This window comes from Carassius carassius, chromosome 14 (genome assembly GCF_963082965.1).
Source record: "Carassius carassius chromosome 14, fCarCar2.1, whole genome shotgun sequence".
Lineage (NCBI taxonomy): Eukaryota > Metazoa > Chordata > Actinopteri > Cypriniformes > Cyprinidae > Carassius > Carassius carassius.
The window spans coordinates 24,774,666-24,793,850 of record NC_081768.1 but is presented as its reverse complement, the minus strand read 5'-3'; the positions used below and the strand labels follow the sequence as shown (position 1 = coordinate 24,793,850).

General features: G+C 42.7%; 1 long non-coding RNA gene across 1 annotated transcript; it reads left to right on the top strand.

Moving 5' to 3' along the window:
- Window positions 1-17,039: 17,039 nt before the first annotated feature.
- Window positions 17,040-17,865, top strand: LOC132156615 (uncharacterized). The gene is made up of 3 exons (XR_009437480.1): window positions 17,040-17,153; window positions 17,254-17,318; window positions 17,552-17,865. It is a non-coding gene; the product is annotated as an uncharacterized LOC132156615 (long non-coding RNA).
- The last annotated feature ends 1,320 nt before the right edge of the window (window positions 17,866-19,185 follow it).

Here is a 19,185-nt window from a genome sequence, read left to right as displayed (position 1 = left end):
CCACGGAGGGGATCGGAAGGATACAGAAGAGGAGTGACGACAGTGAAGGGCGAGAGAGGACCAGGCCTGGGCTTTATTTTGTGTTTGGTTTTTGTTTGTGCGCGGAAGTCGTCCGTGAGGGGCTGTCGTGCTGTTTTGTGTTTATTTAGTTATTAAAGTTTCATTTAAAGGTCCGTTTAATTCACTGGTGCTGAAACTCGGTAAGAAGGAGGGAAGTGCTGCCGAAGATCCCTCGCCGCTGTAGTGAATCCGAGGTGCCATCGAGCAGGGCGAAGCAGTCTGGCGCCGTGGACACTCGAGGCAGTGGGCTGGAGTGAGTTGCCGGGGACGGACGAACTCGCTGCCAGCTGTCCGCGAGGGGCTGTTTTGTGTACGTTTTATTATTAAAGTCTTGATTTGAATGTCCGCCTCCTCCTTCCCGTGATTGTGAAGTTTTTACATTGTTACACAAGCCTTGGAAAGAAAACACTACTTTAAAGTACACTCCATTTGATATTTTGCGTGAACAGGTGCTTGTCGCGTGCACTAGTCCAGATTTTATCCAGAAGTTATGAGCATTAAAGCTAAAGTTGTGTGGAATTCCTCACCCCTTGTCAACATGTTTTTGTTTGTTTGTTGTTGTTCCTACATTCTTTTTTGACTGTGAAATGGCCCCAGCCAGTGTTGCCACCTTGTGGCCTAACTAATTAGTGCAAAAACAATTCATGGTGCATATGTGAGCTGAACATACAAAGAAAAATCTGGTTGCATGCGTACAGTACATATATATATTATGCTGCTAAGGAAAATTTTCCATGTGTGTTGTACGCAAACCGTAGTGTACACACAAAAATAATAATACTTAGGGCTTGAAATAAAATCATGTTATGCACATACAAGCATACAGATGATTAAATGTACTTCTTGCAAATTTTACACATATACAGTATGTGACTGAATGCAAATGTAAAAATATTAACACTCAGAAAATGATTAGTTAGTTGTTTGCTTTGCAAATTCTACTTTAAAAACTAATTTCTCTTGAATTTATGAAAAAAAAACTTTTTTTATATATAAATATATACTTAATTTGCTCAATATTGGTTTGTTTTATGATGTGCATTTGGATATAGTTGAGTGAGAAGCAAAGCAGCCTACTCTGTAATTTGAACACTCTTTCCTTGGATACAACAGTGTTTTTGATTTATGATGACTATGTACTTGACTTTTCCACCCCAACCAGCTCTTAGAGTCTCAGAGGACAAACAGTTGCATGATGCAGTGCATGAACTCTGGCAGTTGAACTAACAAACTTCAGTGCTACAATTCTAGCACCACTTTGTATCAGACTGCCTGCACTAATCTTTGACAGTTCATAAGAGATTAATGTAATTTCATCATATCAAATTCTAGAGGTTCAGTTGAGCATTAAATAAAACTGTATAAAGAATAAGATGCAGCTTTATAGATTTTGGGGGTTTTCAATTTTATATGAGTACCATCAAAACTCATTTTCCCAAGATAGTGGTGTGTGCCTAAAGCCTGCATATCAGTTTTTATATAATCATCAAGAGTACTTTTCAAAAGATCAATAGCATCCTTTTAGAAGCAATTCAATGAGGAGATGTTGACCAATCCTCCCTCACCATGTGAACATTTAAGTGTATTGACCGATGTCTTCTTCCCTTCTTAGGCTAAACGATTCTGAAGAGTGAATAAGAAAGGCTGTCTTAAGTCACTATCAAATATTAATGAATGCTGTGTGTCTGGAAGGCACGTAAGTTTGACTAAGTAGCACATACTGTATACAGTAAGACAGCCTACATCTATTTGACATCTGATTTTTACCACCACAGTGCTGAGAGGTGATGAACTACATTATTCAGTCTTGTACAGCAGGAACATATAGAGTCTCTACATTCTGCATCAGAAAAATCTTATAAGATTTAGCAAATTGTAATTTTGCATGTATGCTTTTCATCTCAAAATACCTCATCCAACCAGGGGAGCTGCCATTACAGCTTTAATTAAATAATGTGACACCACTGGAAATGCAAGAAAATGTGTTTATGAATAAAATGCACACTATATTTAGCCAAGAAATTTCTGTGAATTGTCAAAAAGCTTGAGATGAATCCAGCAAAACTGGTTTGCTAAAGGGCTGTCTTAAGTCACATGGTCACAGCTAACCATTAGCATTCCCTTTTACTCAATGGCAGTTGCTTGTCTGACACATACAGGTCAGCCTCAGAAGTAAGTAAAAAGGAAAGATGCTTATGCCCTCATTATGGTTTAATGCAGTAAACCAGCCAGGGCTTGGTCTGACCCCTTCCATCAACTATTCCAGATAAACCCATCCTTAAGCAACACATTAAAACAAAATGAACCGTAATAGGGTGTTTTTTGACGTCACATGGGTTAGTTTCTCAAATTGGACCTCACTTTAGTGACTGTCAAAGGTTTGGATATGCAAAACTAGTTAAGGGAGTTGTAACACTTAAGCACATGTTCATATTATTTCCCTTGATCTAATGTTTTCTAGCTTATTAAAGATAATTTTATGTCAATGAATCAAGCAAGTAGTAACAGCTTTTGATCAAGATGAAAATAAATAAATAAATTTTTTTTGAAATTGCATGATGAAAAAAGCCTTTGATTTCTTCTCATTATATGCCAAACAGTTTTGCTTTCCCTCTAGCACGCTTGTCTGCTCTTGCTTCAAAGTGTTCAATTATGTTTAAATGCCACAAGCTCAAAAAGCGAAAACATTTACCTGCACTCAAGTGTAAAATGAAGGAAACCTTAAACTGACAGTCCCAAATAATCCCCTTTTTTCTTATTTTTCCTTCAGATCACCATCACACTCTTCAAAGACAGCAACACAAACTATCCAAGGCTGTTTATTGCCCACTGTAATATATCACTCATATTCCCTCAGCCCTCGAGTGCAACTGTATGCTCAGAACCACCTGTCTGTTGGGCGATCCTCTTCCAAACGTCACACTGATATTAAATGATAATGCAGATGTGACTTTGCCAGTGTGTGAGGTACATAAAGGCCAACTAAACATTAATAAATCTTAGAATGCATGATGAAGTTTTTAAAGCTGAACAATATTAGTTGTAGATACACTGAACACAGTCGCGATTTAGACATTTTATCATCGCATAAGGGGAAGTGTAAGGAGATATAGGCTATCCAATCTCTGATTTCACACAATATTAAGTGACAGCCACTGTAAATGAAAGGGAGCTCTAGATCTGAGATACATCTGTTGATGAAATCAGGGCGTGATAAAACCAGGCAATCTCACCAGTCTACAGTATTTTACATACAAGGCTGATGTAAATGATCACAGGGTTTGAGTTGTTTAAATCCAGTTTGCTCATCTGAAAGATGACGTCTGTCAAAGCTCCTGTTAGATACTGTACAGCTACAGTTTTATAATCTATTACTAATTCACCATTACAATGCAAACCATAAAGCAGTCATTAATTAAACTGTTTTAATAACATAGTAATTAATCTAGTGATTTATAATTAATAGAAATATCATGTTGTGGAATCATAGCTTATGTTCTTTAGATACATTTGGCATGTGCAGCTACTTATTACAATTTGTAGCTGGTATAACCATTCTTTTAGTTTAAGTTGTTTTCTTAGTTTGGGTTTATATTTTATGTCAAACCACAAAAGGATTATTTCTTCTCTGGTTATCTTGGAAGCTGTTCAATTCAAACCATTTCTCTCCATATAAAAGTGCAGTCACATTAGCAAAATGTACGTAAAATTTAGCAAAGATTGTCATTATCTATAGTTAATAGTGCAATGATGTTAAAAGCACAGCTCGCACAAAAGTCACTTTCATACCAAACAGCTTTTCTGTTGTTTAATTCCATCAGTCTGCATTGCCAGCTGATCGGGACCACATTTTCCTCCAGACTTCATGGATTTAACTTTAAAAAACAACTGGATTTCACAAGTGAAAGTTCACCTAACAATAACTATTTAAAAAAAAAAATTCAAACTCAATTTAAATAATTGAATAAAAACAATATGTTGATCACTTCGGTGAGTCTACTTTAAAATATATAACTAGTTCATATAATTCCAAGTTCAAATTAAATTTTTCCGTTTAGACTGAGGGCAATTGGTTTGCAAGCAGTGAACAAATAAAAAATGTATTCTTGTTTTATTTTTCATCATGCTATTTGCCTTTCTTCCAACTTTCGTTTGGGTCTGTTTCAGCCTTTTTTGACTCCCCACCGGTAGTTTCCGGTGAATAAAGATAGATCAAATTGATTTAGTGTTAGAGTGTCAAATGAAACTGTTGATATAAGTAGAGATAATGTATGCACACACCATCTGTCTGCTTTAAATCATTTGTAGTCTGATTCTGAAAAGGAGTCTTCAGCAAGTAGAGGACAAGATATTGAGCACCACCATCCTTTACAAGCACCGACTATTACCTCATACCCCAGTCTCAGACCATTTTTCACAGAGATGCAGTTGTCAGCCAGTTCACACGTCCAGGCCTCTGATGTACCCCAGTATAAATATCCCCTCACCCACAAGCTATTTTGGAAAATTGCAAGATTTGGAGGAAAGTCTTACATGTGTGTTTCTCCCGTGACGCCCAAAGCAGTCTGCGTCACCATTAGACACTTATAATAACTGGACACCTGATCCCTGACTGCTGACGGTGGGGGTGAAGATGCCTCGTAAGACATTGTGAATCAATCATACAGACAGAAAAGGTGACAACCAAGGGCAGGGTGAAAGGAGGGAGAATACCATGTGAAGACAAATGCTACTAAGAAAGTGTGAAAACAAAAGATCATCTTTAAAACATTAAAAATATGTAATTTTATGTATAGATTTCCTCACAAAGATTACAAAATATAGAAAAGAAATCTGAAAGAATCTGAAAAAAAGATAGTACTCACTACCGTAATACAACAGCTATCTGTGACACCTCATGGACCCGTTTTGTTGTGCTTTCTTCCCCCATGTACTCATGTGACCTAGTTTTCCCTCATGTTTGATTGTGTCGATTGGTTCAGGTTTGTTTTGTTAATTGTCCTCATCATCCCAGGTATTTAAGCTCTAGTCCGTGTAGTCTGCGGTTGTCTAGTCTACTACAGTATGTCAACTACATGTGATCCAGCCTGTCCATCCTGTGTTTGCCTTATTGTGGTTTATTAAAGACTATTTGCATTGTTAATCGTCTTCTTCATGCATTTCATTCACTGTAGCTGTGACATTATCATTATCATAATGTAGTAAATATAAATGGAATGTGAGCAGAGCAGGAAATATGCATAACAGCCATTAAATAATCTTATGCATTATAGATTAAAGCAAGAATGCCAAAGAATCTGTGGTTTACAGTGAGTTTAGAAAAGCTAAGAGGTATTGATAAGTACAACATGGAGAGTAGGCTTTAATGGGCTTTTTGTTTTTATTAAGTGGTTATTACATATACCTTACAAAGTTTCATAAAATAAACATATAGCAACAATAATTTCTTGATACAAAAAATGGTTCCACCAAGCAATATCGTTCTTTAGGAATGTTTAGCAGAATGGTTACCAAACAACACACAGATGCAGTAACGTAAAAATGTAGTGGCACAGTAATACTAATGAAATGAGGTCACAGATGTGTGTTTATAGAGTATTTTACAACAACTTTGAATGTGATTCAGTTAATCATGATCAAGGACCAGAAGTATTGTTTTTATAAAAAATATTTATACAACAGTTAGTCCCAGTGCAGCATTCCCAGGAGAAATTAGGATTGAATTTCTGCATGTTACATTGTTCCACCAGTAGGTAATGACAAACGATATTCAGCAAGTCATTTCAATAGTACACTTTACCAATTTCTTCAAAAACATAAAATATAACAAAAACATCCATATACTTTTTTTTACTATAAAGTAACCAAAAAAAAAAAATACAGTAATTGAAATAAGCAGTAAAAGTAGGCAAAAGTATCTGGATGTTTGACTGCAAGATTGTGAAGTGCAAATCCACTGGACACTTTACTATCCCATGAGGCCACGGAAGAGGATTTGCATATGGCAGTGATGCAGCTGATGCAAGCAGGGCTTGAATACGAATTTTTTTTTTTATTGGTTCACTCCAGCAGAATCAATATTTTAACGTTTCTGTTCCCTACGTTCCTTTGATATTATTACCATTCCAAAACTGGTTCGGATGGAAGAAATATCGGTTAATAACGTTATTTAAAAAAAATAAATTATTTGCCTATAATTTGCCTAATAATAATAATAATAATAATAATAATAAAGTACAGTGTTTTCTTTACTCAAAAAGAAAAGGAAAAAAGAGATCTGGTGACCTTAGCCAATAACCCGTCACAGCCAATTAGTCACAGCCAATACAGCATCATCTTTTCTAGATTTTGGCCAAATGTAGGCTACAAAACAAACAAACAAACAAAATCTATCAACACTTTAAAAGACATTCAAGTATTTTTAAGATATTTAAAAATGTTTGCTGCATTGTTAAAAAAAAACACCATAAGTCAAGGCTCATGTTGCATTTTATTAGCCCTATTACTTTCCGAAATAATGAAGGCTAAAATGCCTGTAGGCTAAAGTAAAATGTTTACAAACATTATAAAACAGTTATTAGTTTCTCTCCAAAACAAATTCTATAAAGTTCAATAAAATAACGTTTTTAACTGGTTAATGGCCATTTAAAATTTTTGATTTCTGTTTGAAACTATAAAATTAGATTTTGTTTCTGTTTCTGTTTCCTTGAGGGGTGATGTCAGTGGTGCTGCAACCATGCTGTAATTTTTAGTGAACCTTCTGTAGAAATTAGAAAATCCCAGGAATCTCTAAAGTTCCTTGATAGTGGAAGGTTGAGGCCATTCCATTACTGCCTTCACCTTGGCTTTGTCCACCTTGACACCCTGATGACTAATGTGATAACCCAGGAATGATGTCCGCTTGACATGAAACTCACATTTCTCTGCCTTGAAGTACAGATGATTCTTCAGAAGCCGAGTGAGGACGGTCTTGACATGGTCAACGTGTTCTGCCTCAGACTTGAAGTATATGAGAATTTATCAATGTAAGCAATTACGCACTGGTTAAGCAGGTCCCGGAAGATCTCGTTTATGAAGGATTGGAAGACAGCGGGTGCGTTGGCAAGTCCATACGGCATGACCTGATACTCATAGTGCCCTCTAGTGGTGAGGAAGGCAGTCTTCCACTCGTCGCCCTCCTTGATGCGAATGAGGTTGTATGCACTTCGTAAGTCTAATTTGGTGTAAATCCTTGCTTCACGGAGCTGTTCCAGAGCTGAAGGGACCAGTGGTAAAGGGTAGCGGAATTTTATAGTGACGTTGTTTAGTCCCCGATAAACAATACAGGGCCTGAGTCCTCCGTCCTTTTTCTCCACAAAGAAGAACCCTGCTGCAGCTGGAGATGTGGAAGGTCGGATGAGTCCTGAACTCAGGGCCTCCTGAATATAATCCTCCATGGCTTGGGATTCTGTGTGAGATAAGGGATAAACACGACTTTTGGGGGGCATGGCATTGGGGAGTAAATCAATATTACAGTCCTAAGGACGATGAGGTGGTAGTTGTGTTGCCTTAGTTTTACTAAAGACCTCTGCTAGGTCATCGTAACAGGAGGGAATATTGACAGTCTTAGTACTCAAAGGACTTTCAGAATCAGAATGAGCTTTATTGCCAGGTATGTTCACACATACGAGAAATTTGTTTTCGTGACAGAAGCTCCGCAGTGCAATATAATGACAGCGACAGAACAAAAACACAAAATGGAATAAAAATTTTTTAAAAATACAAATAGGTAGGTAAGGAACGAAAATATACAAATTGACAATGTATGGCAGGTATATTACAATGAGCATTATGTATGTACAGGTATATTATGTGCAAAAAAATTTAAGTGTACGCTAAGTATGGTGTTAGATAAATAAGTGTATGTATATATAAATATAAAGTGTAGTGTGTTCCACAGTTTTTATCAATTGTTCATTAGATGGATTGCCTGAGGGAAGAAACTTTTCCTGTGTCTGGTCGTTCTGGTGCTCAGTGCTCTGTAGCGTCGACCAGATGGCAACAGTTCAAAGAGGGAGTGTGCTGGATGTGAGGGGTCCAGAGTGATTTTGCCAGCCCTTTTGCTCACTCTGGATAAGTACAGTTCTTGAATAGATGGGAGGGTTGAACCGATGATTCGCTCAGCAGTCCGGACTACCCTCTGTAGTCTTCTGAGGTCAGATTTAGAAGCTGAGCTGAACCAGACAGTTACTGAAGTGCAGAGGATGTATTCGATGATGGTGGAGCAGAACTGTTTCAGCAGCTCCTGTGGCAGGTTAAACTTCCTCAGCTGGAAGGAAGTATAACCTCTGCTGGGCCTTTTTCACAATGGAGTCAATGTGAATGTCCCACTTCAGGTCCTGAGAGATAGTGGTGCCCAGGAACCTGAATGACTCCACTGCAGTCACAGTGCTGTTCATGATGGTGAGTTGGGGGAGTGCAGGGGGGTTTCTCCTGAAGTCCACGATCATCTCCACTGTTTTGATTGTGTTAAGCTCCAGGTTGTTGAGACTGCACCAGACAGCCAGCCAGCTCTTTAACCTCCTGTCTGTAAGCAGACTCGTCACCGTCCTGAATGAGGCCGATGAGTGTGGTCTCGTCTGCAAACTTCAGGATCTTGACAGAGGGGTCCTTAGATGTGCAATCGTTGGTGTACAGGGAGAAGAGCAGTGGGGAGAGAACACAGCCCTGGGGAGCTCCGGTGCTGATTGTACGGGTGCTGGATGTGTATTTTCCCAGCCTCACTAGCTGCTGCCTGTCTGTCAGGAAGCTGTTGATCCACTGACAGACGGAGGTGGGCACGGAGAGCTGAGTTAGTTTGGGCAGGAGGAGGTTTGGGATGATCGTGTTAAAGGCCGAGCTGAGTCCACAAACAGGATCCTCACATAAGTCCCCGGTCTGTCTAGGTGTTGCAGAACATAATGCAGTCCAATGTTTACTGCATTGTCCACAGACCTGTTTGCTCTGTAGGCAAACTGAAGAGGATCCAGCAAGGGTCCAGTGATGTCCTTCAGGTGGGCCAGCACCAGTTTTTCAAATGACTTCATGACCACAGACGTTAGAGCCACAGGCCTGTAGTCATTTAGTCCTGTAATTTTGGATTTCTTTGGGATGGGGATGATGGTGGAGCGTTTGAAGCATGAAGGGACTTCGCACAGCTCCAGCGATCTGTTGAAAACCTTTGTGAAGATGGGGGCCAGCTGGTCAGCACAGGATTTCAGACAGGCTGGTGTAACACAATCTGGGCCTGGTGCTTTTTTCCTTTTCTGCTTCCGGAAGACCTGGCGCACCGAATCCTCGCTGATCTGAATTGCAGGTGTGGGGGAGAGGGGGGATGCAGGAGGTGTGAATGGTGAGAGCGCTTGATTGGAGATGTGTTCAGGGCGGGTTGCAGGAGTTGTGAATGGTGTGAATGGTTGTGTGGGGAGGCGTTCAGGGCAGGTGATGGGTGTTCTTTCAAACCTGCAGTAAAACTCGTTCAGATCGTCTGCCAGTCGTTGATTCTCCATGCGGAGTCATTCGAAGAAAACTGAGTCCTTATTTTTCCAGAATAATTCCTCTTTGCCACTTTGATCTCCTTTTCCAGTGTGTATTTAGCCTGTTTATACAAGACATTGTCCCCCTTCATGTAAGCATCTTCTTTGGCCTGACGGAGCTGTTTGAGTTTTGCAGTGAACCACGGTTTGTCATTGTTGTAATTTAGTTGAGTCCTGGTAGGAATGCATACATCCTCACAGAAACTGATAAATGATGGGCACGGAGAGTTCATCCAGTTCATCTCTGTGAGTTCATCCAGATTGGTGGCAGCAGCTTCAAAAACACTCCAGTCAGTAAGGTCAAAACAAGATTGTAAATCCTGCTCTGCTTCATTAGTCCATCTTTTTACAGTCCTTAATACAGGTTTAGCTGATTTTAATTTCTGCCTGTAGGTCGGTATAAGATGAACCAGAAGATGATCAGAACGTCCCAAAGCTGCTCGTAGAACAGAGTGATATGCATCCTTTATTGTGGTGTAACAGTGATCCAATATATTACTGTCTCTTGTGGGACATGTAACATGCTGTCTGTATTTTGGCAGTTCACGGGAGAGAAGCTTTATTAAAGTCCCCAAGAATGATTAAAATTGAGTCCGGGTGTTGTTGTTCTGTCTCTGTGATCTGATCAGCGAGTTTCTGTAAAGCTGAGCTCACGTGCGCTTGCGGAGGAATGTAAACACTCACCAGAATGAAAAATGTCCACGGCTTGCAGTTAATGAAGAGTGTTTCGAGATTTGAGCAGCACATCTTCTTTAACACAGTTACATCTGTACACCACCGTTCATTGATGTAAAAGCATGTCCCGCCGCTGCACGATTTCCCCATTGATTCTGCTTCGCGGTCCGCTCTGAATAGCTGAAAGTCCGGCAGATGGAGCGCGCTGTCCGGTATGGCGTCATTCAGCCAAGTTTCCGTGAAACACAGAGCAGCAGAGTGTGAGAAATCCTTATTTGTCCGAGAGAGCAGAAGCAGTTCATCCATTTTGTTGGGTAGAGAGCGGAGATTTGCCAGATGGATGCTAGGCAACGGTGTTCGAAATCCGGGTTTTCTGAGTCTCACGAGCGCGCCAGCTCTTTTTCCCCGTCTGCGCATCCTCTTGAAGCGTGTGATCAGCGCAGCCGCTGTGAAAGAGAGACGGACTGCTGACGCGAACCGGAAACGGAAACCGGAAGTAGTAAATCAAAAGTGCTGTGACAACGTGTCAGAATAGAAGTCACCATTTGGTGTTTGCAAAGTTTAAGTTATTTTTCTGTTAAATAAATACGTCAGCAGTCCAGCCGACCCCTTTGTCCTCTTCCTTGCCCACACGAACTTACTACACTGGTGGCCACGCAACAACTTCCGGTGGCGAACCTCCTGGTCTTCAACGACCTGAAGAGGGCCGTCATCCAGCGGGTCGGCCGGTCGCCGGAGCAACATCGCCAGCGCTTCCGGTCCCTGGACTTGGGCGAGGCCGGTCGGCCCCTTCGCGATGGCCCAACAGCTCCGGGACTCCTGCTGCAAGTGGCTACTAGCCGAGGGAAGCGACGTGGAGCATGTCGTCGACCTGGTGGTGCTGGAGCAGTTCATCGCTCGGCTTCCCAAAAAGACGGCATCCATCTGGCGGAGGACCACATGGTGGCGTGCCCAGGGGTCGGCGCACCCCCAGCTACCAACTCTCTCTCTCCTTCTCTCTCTCCCCCCTCTCTCTCTCGCCCTGTCCCTCTCCCTAGGTCCCGTCCACCCGGCCCTCCTCGTGTCCCAGGGGGGCGGGGCTTGTGCCTGCCTGAGGGGACAGTGCTTCCGTTTCTCCGCTCTCTCCGCGCCAATTCTCCAATCCACTCCCTGCCACTGGGGCGGCGGGTAGGTCTGGGCTGGCCTGTTGGCGTTGCGGGGACCCGGAGCATTTTGTGGACAGGTGTCCAGTGATGGAGGTGGGGACGATGATCCGGGTCCCGGACGTCCCACAGGTCACCCCCGGTCAGGCTGGCAAGTACCAAATATCTGTGAGTATCAAGGGGGGTACATATCCGGCCTTGGTGGATTCAGGATGCAACCAAACCTCAATCCATCAAAGCCTGATTCAACTGGGGGCATTGGATACAAGCTGCGTGGTTAAGGTGCGGTGCGTACACGGGGATGTGGTGGAGTATCCGGTCGTCCCAATTATGATTCAATTCCGGGGACAAAAGCATAGTGTGGAGGTGGCGGTTAGTCCCCACCTCCGGCATCCGATAATTTTGGGAACGAATTGGCCCTCATTTACGGTTTTATTGGGGTCGTTATGTGCGGATGCCTCTTGGGGAAATAAGGCGCGGAAGGAGACCGCGCGGGTACAGGTGGGGGAAACTGAGCCAGGACCGCTGGGTTCTGCTTCAGGGGAACCGAACGAAATCGGGAGACTTATTCTCTCGGAGCGTGATGACTTTCCTTTGGAGCAGTCTCAGTATGAGACACTAAAACATGCGTTTCAACAGGTCCGCGCCATCGATGGCCAGTCTCTACAACCTGCCCTCCTGCTCTCCTATCCGTATTTTGCCATTTTAAAAGACCGGTTGTATCGAGTGACCCAAGACGCTCGGACAAAAGTGAATACAACCCAGTTGTTAATTCCAAAGGGCCGCAGGGAAATGATTTTCCATGCGGCTCATTCTAATCCTATGGCGGGCCATTTGGGACAGGCCGCAACACTAAATCGCCTCATGACCCGTTTCTTTTGGCCGGGCATTCATGACAACGTGCGCAGGTGGTGCGCGTCTTGTCCGGAATGTCAGTTGGTGAACCCACTGCGCCCTCTTCCCTTAATGCAGGTCCCCTTCGAAAGAATTGGAATGGACCTCATCGGGCCATTAGAGCGATCGGCACGAGGACATCGCTTTGCATTAGTCATAGTTGATTATGCAACACGATATCCTGAAGTGGTGGCCCTCCGCAACATTTCCGCTAAAAGTGTTGCGGATGACTTGTTTCGTCTTATCTCCCGGGTGGGGATTCCAAAAGAAATCCTCACCGATCAGGGCACGGCGTTTATGTCACGTACGCTATGCGAACTGTACGGATTGTTGGGCATTAAATCGATTCGAACTAGCGTCTATCACCCACAAACCGACGGCCTGGTCGAACGGTTTAATCGCACTCTTAAATCCATGATCCGTAAGTTCGTTCACGAAGACGCCAAAAATTGGGATAGGTGGCTAGAGCCCTTGTTATTCGCTATGCGAGAGGTCCCACAAGCCTCCACGGGGTTTTCCCCCTTCGAGCTTCTCTATGGGCGCCAGCCCCGGTGGGTGCTCGACGTACTGAGAGAAACTTGGGAGGAGGGGCCATCTCAGGGTAAAAACGAAATTCAATATGTGCTGGACTTGAGAACAAAACTCCAACACATTGGGGTGGCTATCAATGGAGAATTTGTTACAAGCCCAGGACCGCCAGAGCCAGCTGTATAACAGGGGAACTAGGTTACGCAAATTTGCACCGGGAGAGAAAGTACTTGTATTACTCCCAACGTCGAGCTCTAAATTAATGGCTAAGTGGCAGGGACCGTTTGAGGTCGCACGACAAGTCGGAGATCTCGATTATGAGGTAATACAGTCCGATAGGAACGGGTCCCGTCAGATCTACCATCTCAACCTCCTTACAAGATGGAATGAGGCAGAATCAGTGATGTTGGCAACGGTGATTGGGGGGGAGGATGATCTCGGTCCAGAGGCGAATATCAAACCACAATCCCTCGCCCTGGCTCAAGGTGGAGATGACCTCTCGCCGTCCCAACTCACTGATTTAACGAAATTACAGGCAGAGTTTGCCGACGTCTTCTCGCCCCTACCGGGCCGTACTAACCTGATTCAGCACCATATCGAGACCGAGCAGGGCGTGGTAGTTCGCAGCCGGCCGTATCGCTTACCTGAGCACAAGAATAAAAGTAGTTCAGGCTGACTTAGGCGCTATGCTTGACATGGGGGTAATAGAAGAATCCAACAGTAACTGGGCGAGCCCGATAGTTTTAGTTCCGAAAACGGACGGCTCAGTCCGGTTCTGTGTGGATTATCGCAAGGTGAATGCTGTGTCGAAATTCGACGCGTATACAATGCCGCGGGTTGACGAGTTGCTTGATCGGCTAGGCACGGCTCGTTTTTATTTGACATTGGACTTAACAAAGGGCTATTGGCAGATCCCCTTGTCTCCATTATCCAGAGAAAAAACAGCTTTCACAACGCCGTTTGGTTTACACCAATTTGTTACCCTTCCGTTTGGCTTGTTCGGGGCACCTGCTACCTTTCAGCGCCTCATGGATAAGATTCTGCGCCCCCATGCTGCATATGCGGCTGCCTACCTGGATGATATCATTATATTTAGTAATGATTGGCAGCGGCATATGCAGCATCTGAGGGCTGTCCTGAGGTCGCTGAGGGGAGCGGGGCTCACGGCCAACCGAAAGAAGTGTGCGATTGGGCGTGTGGAGGTAAGGTATCTGGGCTTCCACTTGGGGCATGGACAGGTGCGTTCCCAAATTGATAAGACAGCCGCTATTGCGACCTGCCCACGTCCTAAGACCAAAAAGGAGGTAAGGCAGTTCTTGGGGCTGGCGGGATATTATAGACCAGTGGTTCCCAACCTTTTTCAACTCGCGGCCCACACATCCAAACATATATGTTTGCGCGGCCCACTGCAAAAAAAATAAATAATAATAACTGACCCCGCTATTGTACGGTTAATAACTTAGTACTCAGAAATCTAGTACTAGATTGTTAACTGTATTTATTGAATGAACTAGGGCTGTGCGATATGGGGAAAAAAAACATCGCGATTTCTTTGATCAATTTTGATATTTCGATTTTAATCACAATTTTGACGCACAAATATATGCTTTACAGTCATAAATGCATTCATGCATGAATTTGAAACATATTTCCAAAAGAAAACCAATTAGAGCTTTATCAAAAAGTTGTAACGTCTCTAGAACAGACATAAGTCAAAATAATCACTAAAGGTGTAACAACATTTATAGACTTATGGCAAAAAATAAATAAAATATAAATATATACAGTTATGTGTGCGGTGCAGAAGCAGCAGAGAGAGTGCATTATTGTAACGCGAAAGCACATTAAAATAATGCACGAGAGCGAATCTCTCCGCTCGCACGCAGATTTCCTTTTGCTCTGTCACAAAACCAGACGAGATTGCTCAGATACACGCTGCTCTCACCCGGAGAGAGTGTGCGCACTTAAAACGTTTCTCATCACACTTAAACTGTGTCCTGTGCACTCACAACTCTCTCTATGCTCATGTGCTAGATATTAATTTTCGCACGTTTTTATTTAAAGCCTTTTACCTCGTGCAGTGTGAACGCTCTGATCCGTTAACATGGGCTCGGAAAAAAGGCGCATCACAGACAGTGTGTGAACCTGGAGTTAGGCATATGCCCAGTCTGTTCTGTTCTCGCAGTAGGCGCTGCATTCTGATTGGATCAGATAGCATAATGCGGGAGGTCAGAGCCACGGAAAATCTTGCAATAAAGCGATTTAGAAATCGCGCAGGCTCAAATCGTTATTTTATGACGATTTCTATTAATCGCACAGCCCTAGAATGAACTGGCAATGAACAGAAAATAACTCGGACTGGCACCGCTCAGCAAAACGGGAAAACCAGATCCAGGCAGAGCTCGGCAGCGGGTAGACAGTCAGCGGAGCAAGCAGTCAGGGAACATGTTGACAGCATTTATGCATGTTTGAATTTGTTGTTCTGTAGCATATGAAGCAAAAATATCTAAGATAAATTGGCGGTTTATTCTTAAACCAATCAGCAAGCTCCAATAGTGGAAGCATAGTTACAGTTTAATATTTATTTTTTGTTATTTAATTATATATATTAAATATATTATTATTTATTTTATTAGTAATTGGCGGCCCACCTACAATACCGTGTCAGCCATGTCAGCAGGCCTTTACCCAGGTCAAGGCTGCTCTATGTGGCGGGCCGCTGTTACACTCTCCTGATTTTTCTCTCCCCTTTTCTTTTGCAGACAGACGCGTCGGACAGGGGGCTGGGGGCAGTCCTGTCCCAGGAGATAGAGGGGGAGGAACGGCCGGTGCTGTACATTAGCCGGAAGCTCTCAAAGAGAGAGGCTAAGTACAGCACCATAGAGAAAGAGTGCCTTGCCATCAGATGGGCCGTCCTCACCCTCCGCTATTATCTCCTGGGACGGGAGTTCACCCTCTGTTCGGACCACGCTCCGCTGCAGTGGCTCCACCGCATGAAGGATACCAATGCGTGGATCACTCGTTGGTATCTAGCTCTTCAGCCTTTTAAGTTCAAGGTGGTCCACAGGCCGGGTGTTCAGATGGCGGTGGCCGACTTCCTCTCCAGAAATGGGGGGGAGGGGGGGGGGGGGGGCTGCAGGCTGGATGGCTCCCCGGCCTGAGTCGGGCGGTGGGGGTATAAACAATTGCAGAGCACGTCACGGAGGCAGCCATCCTGTATCGGCGCCAACGATTCCAACACTAGTGATACAGCAAGGCTGGGGAACTGACAAGAAACAGTTACTTTCCCAAAAGGCTGACCACTTGGTCAACTCACCCTGATGCCATGACAGGACGGGGTCGTGAATGAACAGCCATGGGAATCCTAGGATGACTTCATGCTTAGGTGAATTAACGACATAGAAGGATATGGACTCCTGGTGAAATAACCCCACTTGCAATGTAAGTGTCTTAGTTTGTTGAATTATTCCAGTTCCGATTGCTGTGTCATTGATGGCTTTGATCTTGATGGGTGGGTTACATGGTTGGACGGGTAAGTTATACTTCGTGACAATATCTTCATGAAGATGCATGAGATTTAATGCAGCTCCGGAATCGATCATTGCTGTTAATGAGATGGACAGCTCTTTAGTTTTCAAGATAAGGGGAAGTTTGAAGGATTGATTATTAGGTATAGACAAGTGTTCCATATCTACCAGAATGGGTTTCAGGGCCTTGTGTGGACATCTCTGGCATCGATGGCCTGGTTCACCGCAGTAGAAACAGAGACGGAGATGGCATCGCCGTGCTCGTTCACTTTCAGAAAGTTTGGTATAGTTGACTTGCATGGGTTCTTCGGGCTTTATAGTTTTATTTACAATCATGGTAACAGGCGGTATTTCCTTCATATACTTTCCTCGCGGAGTCTGTCTCATCAAATTATTCATCCTAATTGAAAGTCAGTAAACAATGAATTTTCTCCTTTACATACGAGCTCTGCCTGGAGATCCGTGTTGAGGCTTCTCTGGAATACGGCTTTCAGGGAAACGTCATTCCACCCATTCTGAGCAGCGAGGGTGCGAAACAAGATGGCGTACTCGGCGGCTGTTCTGTTTCCTTGCGACATTTGTAAAAGTTGAATTGATATATCCTTGCCCCCTGTGGGATATTCAAACACTTCTTGAAGTGTTCTTTTTTATTCAGTTAATAAAGAAATGTGGCTCTGTAGTGGACACCTGTGAGGCAGTGGACAGACAGCTGCTGATGTCTGATGCTGGCTGACAATAAACAGACCTCTAGGGACGTACCCCATCTTTTGCAGGTGTGTAAATAAGTGAACGGTTGCAGACATACACCAGAAACCCTTCTAAAACATTCAATTATTTATAGTTATTTATTTATAGTTTTTCCTTTTTTTTCAGAGAAATTATAACATTGCCCTTCCTGTAACATGATGATCCTGCTGTCCTGGACTGTATATGATGAGGTAAGTATGAGTTTGTCCATGTGTGTAGACATATGTAGTGTACACACACACATTATACACACATTGTGCACTTAATTAGTCCACAACCATTAATCAATGCACTAATATAACAAAAATAATACCTGTGGTGTTCCTCATTTTAAGATAATTTAAAAAAATACCTGTGCTAAATGAATAAATGTAATATTTTATTATTTAATTTTATGTAAATCACTCTTTTTTTCAATGAACAGCCTACACATAATCTCAGAACAGCTGTGGTAATAACAGAGGACCCATTTGGTGAGAGCAGCACTGCAGACTTTCCTGATGGTGAGGAACTTCTTGCTGATGAAGCTGCCGACATGAGTTCACCTTACTATGAGTGCCTATGTTCTGTTCAACATTATACAGAAAAGCAATTAAAAGTACACTAAAGCGCACTATTTTTCTGCTGTATCTGTTGGCCATTCAAGAGGAGATCATGGACCATTTTCACAAGACTGATGATGTGTTTCAGCTGTGTTTTCATCTTAAATCCTCACAATGTTTGCATATTTTGATTTTAAAAAAATGATGTGCATTTACAGTATAACACTATACTTTGTATAGTGTATCCTCCAGGAACCATTGAAAGTTCCTCAGAGAACCACCCCCATTTAGAGTGGTGCCTAGAGGCTCTTCAGAGGGTTCCGCCGGTGTGGTGAAGTGAAGAACCCCCAAAGGTGCCTCCAGGAACCTTTAGTTTTTACAGTGTGTATGCAAGCTTTAGGTCACATGATATGACAACATGATGAAAGCAGTATATCAAGGTTATATTAATAATATGCCCTTTCATAGTATAGAATACATATTCAACAGTAACACCAGTAAAGTACGGATTCAAATGTTCTTAGCCCAAATAATTGTATTCATTTAACAAGTTTTTTTTTAACTTCAAAAAAATGCAAAAACAAAATTAACTGGCAATTTTGTGTCTAACATGTAAATTACTTAATATTAACGTTTGTTTTATTGAATTGTTGTATATGAGCAATATCACACAATCAAGCTGCCTCCTTGTTAATCTCTTCTCAGAAACAGCCCACAGCAACTGTTGTTGCTATTTAGTGTGACATTTTCAATTTAGTGGCAATCTTTTAAACTAGCACTTCAACTGGGAGCTCATAGAATAGTCACAACGCTTCACTTCACAAACGACGGCCCTGTCAATTTTGTTCATCTTCGAAACACTAAGTTCTGTCATGAACTCTGGTGATGGCACAGGCTGATAGGTCTAACTTAATCTGATATAATTACATCATTATTCATACAGTGCAACCCATTAGTTAGTTGTATCAGCAGTCAATGAGCTTGCTGCTCAACATTCAAATACTAGGATAGCGCTTGCCATAGCAGTTGCAGTGTGATCCGGAAAACCCTCCACCTTCCCCAGCTCCACCTGTATCTGGTATAGGGTAATTTAATGCATGCTATTTATGGGGGTTATTTCATGTCTTATATGTGCAGCAGCAGTATTTATAAACACACTGCCATTGCCATTTCTACTACCATGCTAAACTCTCAGAGAGTTGTCATGACAGCACTGAAGATATTTTAATGAAACCTGGGAAGTCTTCAAAAAGTTCAGAAACACACTGGGCTGTGCTTTTCCACTCAAAAAATCTTGGGTCGGTGCCCACATCCTGGTTCTGAACCAGCCCAGAAAACTTGCTGGTCTCGATTAAGGGAACCTATGACGAACCTATGAGTTTCCACTACAGACTGTAGTTTGAAAGGCACCATTTTTTAAAAGCCATCAGAGTTCATGTAAATTGACAACTTTAACAAAAACAATACCATAATTAAACAAATGATAACCCATCAAAGTCTTCAAGATTTCTTGATT